Genomic DNA, 17496 nt, shown 5'->3' with positions numbered 1-17496 from the left:
ACTCAACTCAAAATAAAATTAAAATTTAACATGGAATTTTTAGAATTTTAGGTTTACAGTAGTTTCCAAATGTTACAAAAGCTATATATTAAATATGGAATTAAATTATGAAACAGAATGTTTTAAAATGTGCGCGCAAGTTGGAAACAGGACGAAAAATGTTGTCGCAAAGCGGATTAAATTATAAAAATATTTGTGGCAACACAAACTTTCTGATTACTATTTCAGGAAGCAACTATATTATGTAGTCAGCTGCAAAAATTTTGTAGTAATTGCTTTTAAAATAAATAAGTTATCCCAATTCTGGCAACAGTCACCTATTCGAACATCGTATGGGTTTTAAGGTGTATGAGTCCCCTTAAAAATGGAGAATGGTCACTGTCCTTTCTCCTACTTTCCCAAACTCGCCCACAAGGTCACATATCCAGTTTCACATTTCTTGTTTTATTATGGTTTCAGGTATCACGTTTTTTACTTTTTAAGTCGTCTCGGAGACCGCTCACAGCAGACGCGTGCCAGTAGTTTCAATGGACGATAAACGATATTTATCGAGTGTTTGGTTTTCGTAAAACTGATAAATATGGCTTCACATTTTACAAGAAAACGTCCCGTATATCTCACTCAAAAAGAAATTGAATATCTTGTCAACAATATTTTTGATGTAGAATACACTGATTCTGAAGACTCGTGTAGTACTCACAGCGAAAGCAAATGTGAATCTGAGCTTTGTGCAGATGAATATCCTAATTTTTCTAATGACTGTGAATAAAATGATAATTTTTATGAAAAAAAAAAAAAAAAAAAAAAACACTTCAAATAGAGCAAACAGCACCAAATTCGGGCGGTACGAACGCCAAAGCATGGCATAACAATTCAGCTCGCTGGTCTGAAACATCCTGCAAAAATAGGCTCTAGAGCAGAGCTCGAACATACTTGGAATTTATGCTCATTGATCCAATCATATCCTGATGTTACAAAACTCAAAAGAAAAAAAAAATATGCTTTTATTAGCTAATCAACTTATTAAACCGCATCTGAAAGTTAAGATACCTTCCGCTCTTTTGCCAAGGGAACTGAAGATAACAATTAGAAGAAACCTTGAACAGAAAGAAATTACGAAAATAAATTCATCAAGTCAAGAAGAAAAATTAGAAGAGAGAAAAACATGTAGTTTGTGCCCACCTTGTAAGAAGGGAAAAACAGCATACAAATGCTTGGAATGCAAGGAACCAGGGTGTCTTCAGTGTTCTAAAAAATGTGTTTTGATTGTGGTCTTATGGTTCACCCTTGTAAACAAAGATATACTAATCTATTCTTTATTAATAATTAAATTCACTGTTGTAGAATTGTGGTTTAATTGACAGTAATACTTAATAGTGTCACATATTTTTATGCATTTTTAATAAAATCTTTGTTCTTTTAAAACTTTGTTCCTTAAAACGAAGAAAATAGTCATTTTTAATATGAATTTAACTGCGTAAAATTAAATAATTATGTTTAAAATATTTTGACTTAAATGAATTAGAATTCCATAAATATGCATAAAATATATATAACATTCCTTAAATTGGCATTAGAAGTATGTATTTTTACGCGTTTCTTTAAAGCGGTTTGTGAGACTGCTCACAGTAATTATGCCGAAAAAAATTGTGACAGCAATTAAAGGTTAAGAAACATTAAACACGTATTTCTTGCTATTCAAAATGTGCCGGATCATGTGATATAACGATATATAGTTTACGCAAAGTAATACGTAAAACAAGCGGACCAAATGTAAAAGGAAGGTTTCACTAAAAATGTTCCTTATGAAGCTTACAGATATCATAGTTTCAACAAAATATTCAATAATGCAGCAATATAAATTACGAAACGTATCTTAAATTATATTTTAAAAAACAACATATCATAGTTTTACACAAAATGTTGTACGGCCCTGGAATATACAATTTGATTAACTTTTTTGTAGAATATGTTCATCAAATCGAGTAAAATACAAAAGGCCGTCTTGTATAACGGAATATTTGTATTTGTTTATATATATATTATAACTAACTATATATATATAATATATATATATATAGTTATAATATATTGTGTGTTGCGGTGTTAAATGTAAAAATTAAATAGAATGAAGTGTAGTGAATCAGAATTACTTGAGCACTAAAATAGTCACTTGGTATTTTTTGAATTAAATGATTAGCAAATGTAAATCAAATGAATTGCTTATTTAGTACATCTTGTTGTGTAGCAATAACCCATAAATACTTACTAACGTGCAGATCAAAATGTGTGATCTAGTAGGAAATAGGAAATCAAAGTACTTACTCCAAAGTATGAGAACTGTATGTTAACAAATCAATTATATTTTATTCTTCATGTTTGATATTGAAATAAGCATTAATATAAATAAAATTATTAACCAGACAGACGAATAATTTTGAACATCAAGCACGAGTGATGCGCATCGCCAGAATTAACGTTGCACTCAGAATAAAGTCAATCATTCTCCATCAGCTCGAAACAAAGTCTTGGTGTAAAAGGAACAATCAAATTTTGATGGCAGTCATTAATCGTACTTAATTAATCATGATATTTCTACTTCTTTAAATCAGGAAGTTTCAGATCTCACAAACATGTGCGCGCGAAGAGTTCTCGAAAGGAGGAAGAAGCTGAACAAAAATTATTTTCTGCAACAATGTACAGGAAACAGGAGTAATTATTTTCTTGAATCTTCATGTAAAAACTCACTAAAAATGATTTCCATGTATAGCAGACAGCATCAAAGGAACAGCAAAGAGAAGCAGGAAAATGGCACATCGCATCGGCCAGGGAGAGGACAGACCGTAGCCCCTCCTACCCCCTCAAACGTCAGCAGCAGAACAGCGAGAAACCGGTTGTTGCAATCGTGTTGTCCTTGAGCGGTTGCGGTTAGCACACCTGACGCTGAATAACGTGGAGGCTTGCCTGCACATATATATATTCCTTTCTAAGATACTTTAAAATTTAGGCTCATGTTCTAAATGAGTTTACCTTATACCTTATATTCGTGTCAAACCGGTATTATTTCCCTCGAATGAAAATGATCCTTCGCAACTGAGATATATTTCTTATACAATTTGGCTGCGAGCACTTCAATAGAATTTTTATGTAATTTTAATGATATAGCAATTTTATTATCATGCTACAATTTAAATGCCCTTGAGAAATTTATTCACCCATTAACTGCCAAATATTTTTCTCTCAATTTACATTTATTTTTTGGTGTCTATATTGACATAGAGACTGGAAATCCGAATATAAATGGAATATAGATGGAATCTGTCATCAAACCCAAATGGGGATCGTCATTTAAGTTGTCCTCACTGGAAAATAAAATTCACATTGACAAATAATAAATAATTAGTGAATATATTCTAAAACCATTAGAGAACACAGTAGCACACAGGAGTTAAAAATGATATACAAAATAATATGATATACCGCGTTCTGAAAATGTTGAAAGCCTGAAACTCACAAAAATTTTACTTCTTCTCACAAACAATATTCTCCAGCTGACTCATTTAACAACTACCCTTCAACAACTCGTGCTGGAGAAAGTTGCTTGAACTTGAGAAAGTTTTATACAAGAATGCAAAAAAGTAACCATTGTTGCCAACCTACTTAAAGTTACCAAATTCCCGCTACTAGGAAAAATCTCGAAATGGGGATCATGGCAGTTAATAGGTTCTGTTGGATGTATATTTAATATCTGCATTTCTTTTTTCTTGTGCCGTATTTATTTTCTCACTGTTTAATTTTATGTTATGATTTTTACAATAATCTTGTTACTGGCAACATGCTTTATTTTACTATTGAATTTGTGCGAATGGCAACAGTTGTTCATGTTTATATATTTTGGTAGGATAGCGTTCTTAGCCGCACTGTGCTGCAGGCAATTTTTCTTTTAAATATTTCATGTTTTAGAATATCAATAAAGTTTTTATACAAAGCTGATGCTTCTTAGTTCAAGGCAACTATTTGGTTCCCCAGGTGAGCCACGAACTCACAACCCCGGTATTATAAGTAGCGTGCGCTATTGAGTTTGTGTGAATGGCAACAGTTGTTCATGTTCATATATTTTGGTAGAATAGCGTTCTTAGCCGCACTGCGCTGCTGGCAATTTTTCTCTTAAATATTTCATGTTTTAGAATATCAATACAATTTTTACCACAAGGCTGTTGCTTTTTAGTTCAAGGCAACTAGATTAAGATGAAATATTTAGAGAAGTAATTATTCTTCGTATTTCGAAATTTAAAAAAAATAAAACATTACTTATAATTATTCAATAATGCAATGATATATAAGCAATTTTCCATGAAAAAAGCTTTTCTTATAAATAAATATATGAACTTTATTCCATTGTTCAGTAATGCCATTTTAAAGGAAAATATTATTTATTATTGGCACCGATCCACTCTACTCTAAAGGAATCCAGAATCTGGACAGACGACTTACCATCCCGTTGTAATTCCTAAGCATAACATCACAAACGCTGAAGAAGTTTAAAGCAAAACTGTTATTTACTCGTCAGCGTGAAAATTATGCAATATCAGTGACGGAGCTAGAGGGGTGAGAAGAAGGTCCTCCACGATCGGCGTAATTGCGTGAAACATTTTATAAGGGTTAGTCAAGTGCATCCTTGAGGTAAGTAAAGAATAACTTTGTTAAGAAGAAGTATGTATTTCCGTTATTGCTACAGAAAGGGAAAGGGTAGTGATTTTGAATTTTTCCAGTTTTATTTCTAAAATAAAATCTCCAGAACAAAGTTCCAAATAATGTAATACTAGTGATTACTTTACTTTTGTAAGGTTTTCGTCAAAATTAGAATTATTTTCATTTAAAAATGTTCAATAACAGTCAATTAAGCAACCAAATAAATCTCTCCTATGTCAAGGTGAATTTTAAGAACAAAATAAAAGTCAAAATAATAATATAATTTTGAATTGCTGGGATTAGAGTTTTACTCCAGAAAAAAGACGTAGTTTTAAATTATTTTCTTATACGTCTTTTGACATATATTTTAGTTATTTATTTGTATATCAAAAGAAACGACAAAATTCTGACAAACTCAAGCACCACTTTGGGTGGCAAAAATTCTTTCTACACAGTGGTGCCGAGAAGTGGGCTGAGTCCGACCCACCCAGTCGCCAAAAGGCGATTTTAAAGACCATAGGACCCGGTCCACACCAACCACAAACGAATCCTACACAGTGATGTATGACAATTCTGGCCATAACAGAAACATGATAACAACCATGGCCATAACAGAAACAAGCGCAACACGGGCCATAACAGAAATTAAATCTCCACAGATTGCGGGAAGTGAAAACAAAGCTTCAAATAAGATTTACATATTAAACTATAAGTGTGACTACAAGCTTTGGTTCAGGCCCTCAAACTTCCACTAGCAGCTGCGATTGGCAAAGGTAACGCCGAATTAAGTAATTCCTTTACGAGGGGAAATAACAGGGTAGTTGGTCAGCGACAGCTGCAAAAGGCTGTTACGGATACGGATGAGGATCATGAAGTTGCTTATGGGGCCCCAGAAGAATCCTAAATAACATATTAAGCCAAGTACATGACTTTGACGACCTAACAGGTTAAACATCAAGAACGGTCAAGAAAGGGAAGTAACCGTGGGGAGACCATTTTCTCCTGTATTGCACGTATGCCAATCAGATGGAAAATAGGGAAAGGCAATAGGTATGTAATGCAAGAAAACAAGTAAACATCGGTAGTCAAAGCTATATTACAAAGTTGTGGTCTCTAAGCATGTGAGCAGCAAATGGTCTAATCAAATTATCTTCTGGAATGATTTGGTTAACTAACAACTTTTAAAAAATTTGCAACATCACAACTGAGTCCAGTCTTGGAGAAACTCTTATTACGTTTATTGATATGATTCATTATAATGTCGAATAAGTCATTATGGATCAATAAATTTCTAACCAGATAGTGATGATTTGCAATTCTTTCAGAATCTTATTCCCTACTACCTGAAATTTCTAGAAATCTGCTTTTGGGGCTGATGGCCAGGATGTAGATGCGCAGCACAGAATTGGCCTTATAATGCATAACTATATCCTTCTCGTTTTGTTTCAGGACAGTCCTGGGTCATTTGCTAGGAATACAGACAGTTGGTTGGGCTTTTCTTTCATATAGGCTTTTCATTTCTTGCGCTTAAGATATCAAAGTAATCATCAATGTAATCATCAATGTAATCATCAATGTAATCATCAATGTAAGTTACCTGGGGATTATCATTAACCAAAAGCCCAAGTCAGCTTTTGGTTAATGATAATCCCCAGGTAACTTACATTAATTACATGGTTCAAAATTTCTCCAAATAAGTAAAGTTTTTCAATACCATTTTCCTAATCTTGCGCCTTCTTACCAAAAGGAGCTTGAGGCATATATATACTGATACTCCATTTCCAGCACCGGTTCCTTAATCTCTAAAACAAAATCCGGGAGTTTAGATATGGTATTATTATTGGGCTAGACATAGCTCAAGGCTAATGTGGTATCTTTGGCGTAGTAGGCTAACATAAATTTATGATACAATTTATCCGTGGGAAAAATCGGTTACGTAAAAGGTAGAGAATGGGCTTTGAAAGGAAACCTGGAGCACCTCTGTAGTAATGACTTTGAAGGCAGAATAAAGATTTCCTTTACTGTCAATAAAAGTGCGGCCGCTAAGGAAAGATATGAGAAGAAGAATGATTTACTAAAATTTATCGTGATCTGTTTGTAGATGAACCCCTTAGCCATACACTGTCAATTAGAAAAGGCTCTTTCTTAACTTCGCTTAAATACCTAACTAATTTGCAAGCTATTTGAGGCCGATGAAAATAGAAGTACAGACAAAATAATCAGTTAACTTAGAAGTAAATTTTATATTCCACATATTTACTTTAAGTTATATTTTCGTTATAATTACTGGCATTTAAAAGAGGATTTAAGAAACATAAAATAATATGCATTGAAATATTTAAACTCTAAATATTACTATGCCTTCATTTAAATTATTGTATACTCTCCCCAAATTCCACCAGTTACAATGTCAGATCTTTTATCTTGTTTTCTTCACCTTCTTATTCTATATACTCTTAGGTAGATTCATACGTTTCTGGCCTCACGTATAAAAAACTGTACGGCAATAAAATCTCTTTGCAAACATGTAGTAGCAATATTAAAAGCATAAACCTGAGACCTTATTAGAGAAATGTTTTGCATTTTTAAATTTTTCTAAATGGAATTAATTAAAACTGTTAATTAAATCTAGAATGATCAGTTAAATATAATGCAGAAATGCTCAACATTAAATATCATTCTGTAATTCCGTTTTCGACTAAAGAAGCTCTAAATTCCAAAGCAATACAACAATGCTTACACTATGTGTATATTGATTCGTCGTTTTCGTTTCTTTATAACGAAATAATAAATAAAACGTTTTCACATGGCCTGAGAATCCGTAGATGATTCTTGTGTAGAGTGACTACTAGAGAAAAATATTACCATATATCCTGAAGAAAATATTGAGTAGAATGCTAGGATGTCAGAATGCTAGGATGAGGATTGAAGATATCTAAAGTAACAGGTTCTCCCATTTTACAGGAATAAATCTTATGAAAAATGGGTTTCGCGAGTTTATTCAGCAAATTTTTAAACATTCAACGTATCAATGCAATTTAAAAATAGGAATTGTGAGTTCAATAAAATTTCCTACCCCCTTGCCATCCATATTTAATTCCAAGTGATCATTATCTGATATAGTCGGATATAAACTGATATCCGACTTTTGTGGAAAGAGATTTCATGGTGATGACGTAAAAGGAGCAGTTAATGTTAAATTTTCAGAACAGACTTTCTCATTATATATTCAGGGGCATAACGATTTTTACGAAAAGCTGTGAAAAATAGATCGAGGTACACACGCTTAATTTCCTCGAACAAAAGTTCTACCATTTTATTAGGCCCCTTTGTATCATCGCGAAAATTCCGTATAATTCTACCCTTTTGTGTCATCGTGATTTTCGTTTTTAATGACTGAAAATTTTCACCTTTGGAATCAGGATCGAAACAGAGTCATTCGAAGACAGAACGAAAAAGAATGTGTTTCATCTTCGGATGTCAACCATTCAAGTCAAGTTGCTGCACAACTGTGGGAAGTAAATGTAGTTCGTTTAATTTAACATCGTCAATTATTTAATTATTTCTCAATAACGATTAAAAATATTTTAGAGCACATATTATTAACTCATACAGTGTCGTAAGCAGTAGCTTTAGTTTCTTCTTTATTAAGCATAAGTAAAGAGATCTAATTTATACATGCTTTAATTTTCTGCAGTTTTCCTTTTTACACCTGCATACAAAATTAGAGTAAGTTACTTTTTGCAAGCATCTTTTAAAATGGCTTTTTTGGTGCTATATTTACCAGATTACTGATTTTTTTTTTCAATTAGTTTATTATTTACACGGTAATGAACCTGAATTTATGATCTTCATTGATTGGAAGAAACAGTATTTGATAACTATAAGATAGTTAAAACATAGTAGTTTTTCAATGGCTTTATTAGTTTCCTCAAAGTCTGATTCATTTTGCGTTAGTTTTCTACTTTCCGCTTAAGTCGCTGAACAGAGATGCCATGCGAGTAGGCTAAATGTTTAGTTTTGGTGTTTTTCCCCATGTGTATACGAGCCAGTTTTCCTTAGAAAATTCTCAAGTGATTTGCCACTATCAAATAAACTAAACCCAATTTACTTTCTGCTTTATGCATACATTAAATATGCATTACAGGCTATTTTCACCCAACTTTTCGCATGTTTTCGTGATGTAATTGGAAGCATACTCTACGCGTATTTTGAGAGGTACAGGTGAGTCCTGACGAAGGTAATGATCATTTTTCACTTGCATCTGTTTCAAAACAAAAAATAAATAAATAAATAAATAAAAATCTGAAAGCTTTCAAATTTTACATAACACCCAAAGAGGCATTTTTTTAACGGTTTGTGCGTTACCTTTGTTTATTAAACATCACGTTCTTCGCACTTAAACCATAAAATTCAGTTCAACGGTATTGCAAAATAATTCTAAAATGAGCATATCTTTAGAATTTCCGATACACGAAAAAGAATTTATATTTTCGTACAGTGTGTAGAGTCATTAGGTTAATTGGAAGCAGGAAAGATGAAAAATATGCAAACGCCTTCGCCGGGAATCAAACCACGGGCTTCTGAAATACCGGCTCAGTGTGCAGAACCACTACATCACGAAGGCTCGCTAGGGAAGTGGGAGAAATACCTTATATACTCTCCTTTTTAAAGAGCGACAAGGGTTTTAGGGGACCTAATCGCCAAATCCTGTGTGCGGAGAATCATCATCCACAACCCTTTTAGTTTGGGCGCCACTTGTAGAGTCATTAGGCTAATTGGAAGCAGGAAAGATGAAATTATGCAACCGCTTTCGCCGGGAATCGAACCACGGACCTCTGAAATACCGGCTCAGTGTGCAGAACCACTACACCACGAAGGCTCGCTAAGGAAGTGGGAGATATACCTCATAAGTGTTGTCATTGGTGCTTTGAAATCTTTTAATTGGTGAATAAAAATTCGTTAAAGTTTTACAAAATATGATATAGATAACAAAACGAATTCCCAATTCCAACTCTGGGCTTCTAATGCTCATATTCGAGCGGAAACATACGTTATTCAAAATTGGATGGCTTTAAATTACCGTTGTTTTATCACAATGAGTGAAACATGCATATATTTATGCAGATTCTTCATTATTTAATTTTTTTAAATATAATACAGGATGATAATATTTGGTGGATACAATTTGAAAAGTGAATCACCGTAATAATGCCAAAATGAAATAAATAGTCTTTTTGGCAAATTAAGGCCTGATTGGCGCCCAATGTGTGGAACGACAAATCCCCATTCACCTTTTAAAATGGTATATAAGGTATGTTTTCTCTTTCCGTTACGCCTTTGTGGTGTAAGTGGTAGCACACTCAGCCAGTATTCGAGAGATCCAGTTTTGAGTACCGGGGAGAGCATCGCACATTTTCACATCTTCTCCTTCAGAATACCTAATGACTTTACAGTATATTAAATTCATTTCGCATATATCGAGAAGGCTCTTGAATCATACGAACTGAACTTTCCAGTCATCTGTCTAGACGAATTTCTGCTTATCTCTTAGCGAACATATGCTATTTACGTTAAACCCCTTCAAACACGAACTTTCTTTAAGACTATACTACATGAAATGGAATTATGTAGGAAGTATAGGAAGTTTTACTTTTTATAGGAAGTTTATAGGAAAGAAATTTTACCGTTTTTTATTTTATAGGAAATTTCATCGGCTAACGTTAATTTCTGTTAGCACGAATTATCAACTGTTTTTTGTCCGTTGCGTAGTTTGCTTTTATCATTTACCACACATTTCGAAGTTTTTTGTTGTTTCCCGTTGTTTCTCTGCTAGAGCTGCATTCAAAATGCTATGTCTCGTTTAATTGAAAACCTCGCAAAATACACTGCATTCTTTAAAACATGAGCAACAGTGTTCGACAATTCCAAACAAAATTTAATTGAATTGTATTTACAATAAAATATATATATCGATTACCTTCACTGTTGTTTAACTACATACAAATTTTCAGCTCACACTAGCATGCCTCTATTCTTCGAAAGTTCTGTGGCACAGTACGACAGACCTGTATATGGCTCTCTGGTAAAAGTCAGGACGCAACAGCTAACGTTAATGTGCAAGCAGTATGAGAGATTAATGGCCATGAGGTTGAAGATAGACTTATATCTGTAAGCAAAACTAAACGTCCTAGAGGACCGTGGTGTATTAAAGAAACGTACCATTAACAAAAAGTATGGAATTGTCAAATCTACCTTATGGCACAAAACTTCAAGACCTGAAAAAAATTTTAATGCTGCTGCATCGGATTTCAGGAAAAAATCTAAGTGACTCCTAATTGCCGTACGAAGATGTGAAAACGTTATATTTCAGGAGGGGTTCAATAAAATATGCGCTTCTAATGTGCGTTTAAGTTGACCTATAATTCATTCAAAAGCAATGAAATTGCGAAAAATATAGACTTTCAAGTTTGCAGTTATTCCCTTGGTTGGCGGTACCACTTTCAAAACAGACACTAGATTCCATCATTAGTGATCTAGCGTGAAGCAAATAAAGTTTATGAAGAAGGAACAAATAGTTGGTTGCATGAAATGTGTCCAAGTGAGAGAAAAGTCTGGCTCTAGTGATATCTACAATAAGGAGGAAACTATACTTTTTTACAGTCATTTTAAATGTCCCCCTTGTTAAAAAAGGTGACAAATGCCATCGGGGGAGCACGCAATAAGCAATGTCTAACTTTTATTTTTGTGTGCAATGCAAACGGCAGTGATAATTACCGACTTTGGCTGATCGGTAAGTCAGAATAGGCATGTTTTCATAACAATGGAGAGGTGTATAGCCCATAATATGCATGATTTACCAAATGTAAAAATTTAATGTATCTCCCCCCCCCAAGAAATGCAACGATTCGTCTTCAGACTTCGGATTAAGATATTATTGTACTTATGAAGAGGTCTTGAAGCAAGCGACTTCCGAGAGCAGCATTTGCTGAAAAAAGGAAGGGAAACGCCAACTTAGAGTGTACTTGATGCAACAAAAGCTATCGCCGCAGCGTGGAAATCTGTGTTATCACAGCACATACAGGAATGTTTTATCAGAGGCTGGACACATAAAGACGCTAATCCTCTTGACGAGCTAGATGGTGACAACGATACCACTTCATCTGAAGAATGGAACCGTCTACAAGTCATTGCGCACTTGGTTTAATTTTGAGGAGCTTGTTAATGCAGCTGACGATGACGTGCAGCTGCCGTAAGTCCTTTAATGGAATCTGATCTACAGGCAGTTATTTCTGAGGTGAAAGAAATAGCATCAGAAGAAAGTGAAGAGGAGAATATCATTCCATTCATCCACCAGGAAATGTTACCAGCCTTGGGCAATTTGGTTGAACGTATTGCTTCAATATCTGAACCGACCGCTAGTTTTATGGCAGCCGTAAATACAATCTGTCGTGAAGTTCAGGCATTTTAGTTTTCATGTGTGACAGGGCATACGTTCGAATATAATATATCTTTTGCTAAACAAATGATCTGCGAGGGCATTTTTTCAAGTTACCAATATAGTAGTTAATGTAATACTGTAATGGTGTCTGTGACGACATGCATGATATATAGTAGTACTTATGTAAATATATACTGTAAATTATTCAAAGAAATATTCCAAAAATAAGATTTGAATCCACATTTAACACGAATTTTTCAACACTTGATTTTTCCCTTGACAAACTCTTCATTTTTCGGTGGATTGTTATTCGTGTTAACAAGGATTTACTGTTGTACTAACCTTCCCTGTTAGTCGCAACGTTAACAATATCCAACTCAGTTCCAACTTGCTATGTTCTTTGTCAGTGAGTTGATAATCCAGTTTGCTTTGTGCAGAGGTAAATAAACATTGTTATAACTTTTAAATTACAATTTCTCATTTTTATCGGAATCTGTCATTAAATTAATTTTATATGCGTTATGTGTTATTAAATTCATTTTATATGCATTTTATGTTATTAAATTCGTATTATATTGTATCTGAAAAATAAATAAAATTTCAGGAATTCCAGGAAATGTTTCACGAATTAATATAAGTAGTTTCTGAAATTTAATGTTTTACAAAAGTATTACAAAATATTTTTAAGCTGAGCGAATTACCCCTTTTAAAGCATGTGTGGCAGCATACAAAGATTTGATGATCCGAAGAAAAGCACAATAAGCATAAAAATGAAAATTTATAAATAAACTTGAAATTAAAGTATCTCTCTTATTCTGGGGGAAATTAAAAATTAATAAAGTAAACGTATGGAGAAAATATGCATTTTAAGACAAGATTCCTGAGAAAATTTATTTAATAGCAACGAAAAGATGAAGAAAGGTTGAGAAAGTGGAAGAGAGGTTAACCGTAATTTGACTAACAAATAAACTTTCAGAAACTTCCTTTAGCTTCCCTAATTTAGCAAATGCAAATGAATTTAAAAGATCAAAGTTTAAGCAGGAAAATAAAGGAAGCTCGTTTCACATAGTAGTTTAGTATACCAATTTTTGATTCACTGGAAGCTCAAAGAGATACGAAATCGCAATATACGAGTATCTTTCACTTACCTCGGTCTTTTGTGTTGCATTTTCAAAATAAGCAAAGCTGTGGTTGGTATTCAAAGAAAAGCAAATACAGCAGCAAAGGCATATGCAAATAAGTTTTGATTCAGTATTTTGATAAATGGAAATTATTTGCGGATGAATTCTTCAATTAGACCCCAGGGAGAATTATTTAAGAAGTGTGAATGTTAATATATTTGCTCAGTGGAAAGTCAAAATTTTACCTCTGGGAAACCCATTGTTTGCAGTTTATTATTCAACAATGAATTTAATTCACGCCAGATTAAATCCAAAATAAGATATTTATTCCAAGAAATATGCGTAAAAAACAAATCACAAAAACCATCCCATATTCAATTTGGAATAAACTATAATCAGAGACCAGAACCACAGTGGCAAAATGCATGAAAGTGGTTAAACACGCCAAAACAAAAATTAAAAAAAAAAAAAAAAAAAAAAAAAAAAAAAAAAAAAAAAAAAAACGTCTTTAGCTGTATCGTTATCAGAAGGTTGGAACAACGAAAGAATCTCATAAAAATAATTAACGTAATCTGTATCCTTATGATCCTTTAAGATTTATAATTCCAATAAAGATATCAAATCACAAAGATTTATTTTGAAGAGTGTTGCCATACTCAAGTTCAAATAGGTGAGGTTTTAAACAAAAATGCATACGTAGTTTGAAATAGAACGAGAACAAATTCGAAATTCAAAATTCAGAATTCGAAGTGCCCGTGTTCGAATGGAGGACTACGTGTGTTAAAATGTCAGCGGCTCTACCATCGTTTTTCCACAATGCGAGGAGCATATTTACTTACCTTAATATTCTCTAATATTTTAAGTTATATAATGTGATTACATTTGGCAGCAAAAATTTCAAAACAGAATTTGAAAAGTCAGATAAGGACAAGAAGCGTGTTGCAAGACTAATAGCACCTCTGCTGAAAACCACACAGCTTTAATGAATTTTCGTATTAATGAAATTACTCTCAGTTGCAGTAAATCATACAAATGAGTAATAGCTACTCACCTATATTTTTAATTAAAGACATGAATTACATGATTTTGTGTCTTTGTTCACGATAATTAATACAGAGAATGTGTTAATTTTACAAAATATATATCTATGTAATTTTAGAGACATTAGGATTTTTGTAAGCAGGAGAGGTGAAAAATGAGCAATGCCTTAGCCAGGATCGAATCACGGACCTCTGGAATACGCGCCCAGCTTGCAGACCACCACACCACGAAGGCATACTAAGCATGCGGGAGAAATACCTTATAACCTCCCTCTTTCAAAGGGCGACTTGGGTTTTAGGGTACCAAACCGCCAAATCCTGTGTATGGAGAATCATCATCCACCACCCTTTTAGTTCGGGCGCCATTGTAGAGCCATTAAGTATTTTTGAAAGCATGAAAGGTGAAATATGAGCAACGCCTTCGCGGGAATCGAACCACGGACATCTGGAATATGCGCCCAGCGTGCAGAGCATTACACTAAGAAGGAATGCTAAAAAGTCGGGAAAAATACTTTACATAATATATATTTATAAAAATTAATTGCATGCATATGCTAAATAAATCTATATACTATCAGATGCATTTTATGTTAAATAAAAACTCAATTTGTTTAAAGAAAAAAAAAAAAAAAAAAAGTTGATGTGTACACCACATGACTTCCTTGTACGGAATATTAAATTATGCGCATTTTTTCTTGCATTTCGTTTAAAATTATTACATTGAATTAAACCTACTTCGCCGACACCGCATAAACCACAATAGAATAAATGCATTCTTTAAAATTCACTTTGTTTACCATAGCGACACTCTGGCGCTAGGTTCACTTAACAGTATTATATTTCGTTCATATTATAACTCAGAATGCACAAAATTTATATCATTTAAAGAATTATCTAATCGTTGCCACATGTTCTATTCAAATACTATAATAAAGCTGGACCGATCTATAAAAGAAATTAAGCAAACAAAACAAAAAAAACAGTTTTTCACAGACGATTGAGTATTTCTCATTCAATTAATTCACTTCTCACTTTACGACAAGGGAGAAATACATAAAAACTCAAAATATCTGAATTAAAAAATTACGAAGTAAATCTTAAACGCTTATTTCCTCTAAAAAATTCAAGAAAAGATTAAGCATGATTTAATCGGCAATAATAAATGAATGCGTTATCTTTGTTGTTGCGAAGCTAGGTTTCTCTAGATTGGCAACAAATCCAATAGTCTCCTGTTTTAAATGTAAACATCAATGGCTGCCATCAAATTAGGCTTAGCGGCACTTAAACAATTTTAAAATTGTTGATAATTCTAAAAATATTGCATACAGATTTACTAAAGGCATAAAACCTTTAACCGGAAGATTAAAGCAACATAATTCAATCATTTTTAAAGCAAAAAATGTACAATTTACAAACATATAAGAGTAAAGAAACTGAGATCACTCAGCCGGGTAACAGAGTGGATATATTTATAAATATATTTATATACGTTTGGCGCGGCTGATTGAAACCAAAATACGAGGTGCACATCTGCATGTTATAGTTGTCTTATATACAAAATTTCAACGTTCTGAGGCTACTCGTTTTTGAGTTATGCGAATTACGTACGTAAATACGTTCGTACAGACGCCACGAAAAATTCCCTTCAGAATTCATTTTAAAGCAGTTTTTTAGTTTTTTTGGAGGAAAAGAGTCTTTTATTCTGTCCTTACGTACAGATATCACGCAAAAACATCGTTAAATTGCATTCGAAAGCGGTCAAAGTGGATATTTTCGTTGAAATATGCTGCCTGAAAGCTTTTCGCGATTACAATACTTCCTTTTTACTTCGTACAAGAAAGTAAAAAAAGGTATGAAATATATCAAGAAAGAAATTAATCTCTGACTCAATTTAGAAGCGTCTTCGAATGGAGACCATTGGAACACACAAGACGAGTGTTCACATTGTGTCGAGGACTACATGTTATAAATAGTAATTAAAGTAGCTTTCTTAATATGCGATTTGGCTGAGAAAACAACTTAACAAGATATTCTGCGCAACCGGATAAATAGCTTACTGGATGTATTAATTCGAATACATCAGGAAATTTAGTGACCTAAACTAGGAACAATAGATTTATGTAGATTGAACTGCTTTTCATTGATTCTTATAATTGCAATAATTGGTAAATATTTCAGACTAACTCAAATGCAATATAGTGTGATATAATTTAGTTTGCTATATCCTTTCAGTACTAAAGTTTCTGTGTTAATATTCTACGTTACTTAAGTAAATTATAAAAACTCCAGTTAAATATCATTTTATTATACTTATTCTAAAAAGAAGAATACTTTGTCAAAACAATTGTTGTACTAGTTGTAAGATCAATGCATAATTGGGATTTAAACGTTTAATAAATAATTTGTTAAAGGGGGTTTTTATATCTTGAGTCATGAAATTTTAATACTTTAGATCATTATGAGTTTTTGCGTTAAATAATTTTGCATTTGTAACCTATAAAGAAAGTAAAATAAATGAGTCAGTATGAGCCAATTTTCTTTTTTATAACAGAGAGATGAATTATTAAGTCAAATATTTTAAAATTTGCCAAAGAATGATGCATAAAACATTTGAATTATCTGCAACATAAATCCGTTAGGTATAATTCTACCAAGTCATACATTACCCGCCTTTAATATTTCTCGACATTTACAACTGAAACCATTCAAAAGCATATTACCTACCAAGAGAAGCACGACAATCCGGGATCTGACGCCAAAGAAAATTATTGAGTTACCCTCACTTCATTCATTATTCAAGAGATGCGGTAATCCACGGGATTAAATTAGTCTGATCCAGAGAAAACGCTGAACATTTAAAACCTTTAGGGCTGGACAGCCACACAGTGTAGGAGCCTCGATCTGCTGCGTAGAGGTAATTATGAAAGCCATTAGTGCTCTAAACAACAGGGGCTAAATGGTTTGCATTGTTGGAGAACCTATTACCAATTTTATGTCTTCTACGACAGAAAAATCCTATTATCACCATTGCGTTTATTCAAGGAAGGTGTCATATTTACGATTTCAGTATTAACAAACAAATTTCGAATAACAAATTGAATGAACTATTTCAGTTATTGTTAATTAGAATAGTGATGTAAAAAATCACTAAATTAAAAATACGTTTTATATTTGGCATTTAGATTGGTTTATAAATTGTTTA

The sequence above is a fragment of the Stegodyphus dumicola genome, chromosome 10, assembly GCF_044657685.1.
Source record: "Stegodyphus dumicola isolate Sdum_Otavi_A_Nest chromosome 10, ASM4465768v1".
NCBI lineage: Eukaryota > Metazoa > Arthropoda > Arachnida > Araneae > Eresidae > Stegodyphus > Stegodyphus dumicola.
This window is presented reverse-complemented; position numbering follows the sequence as displayed.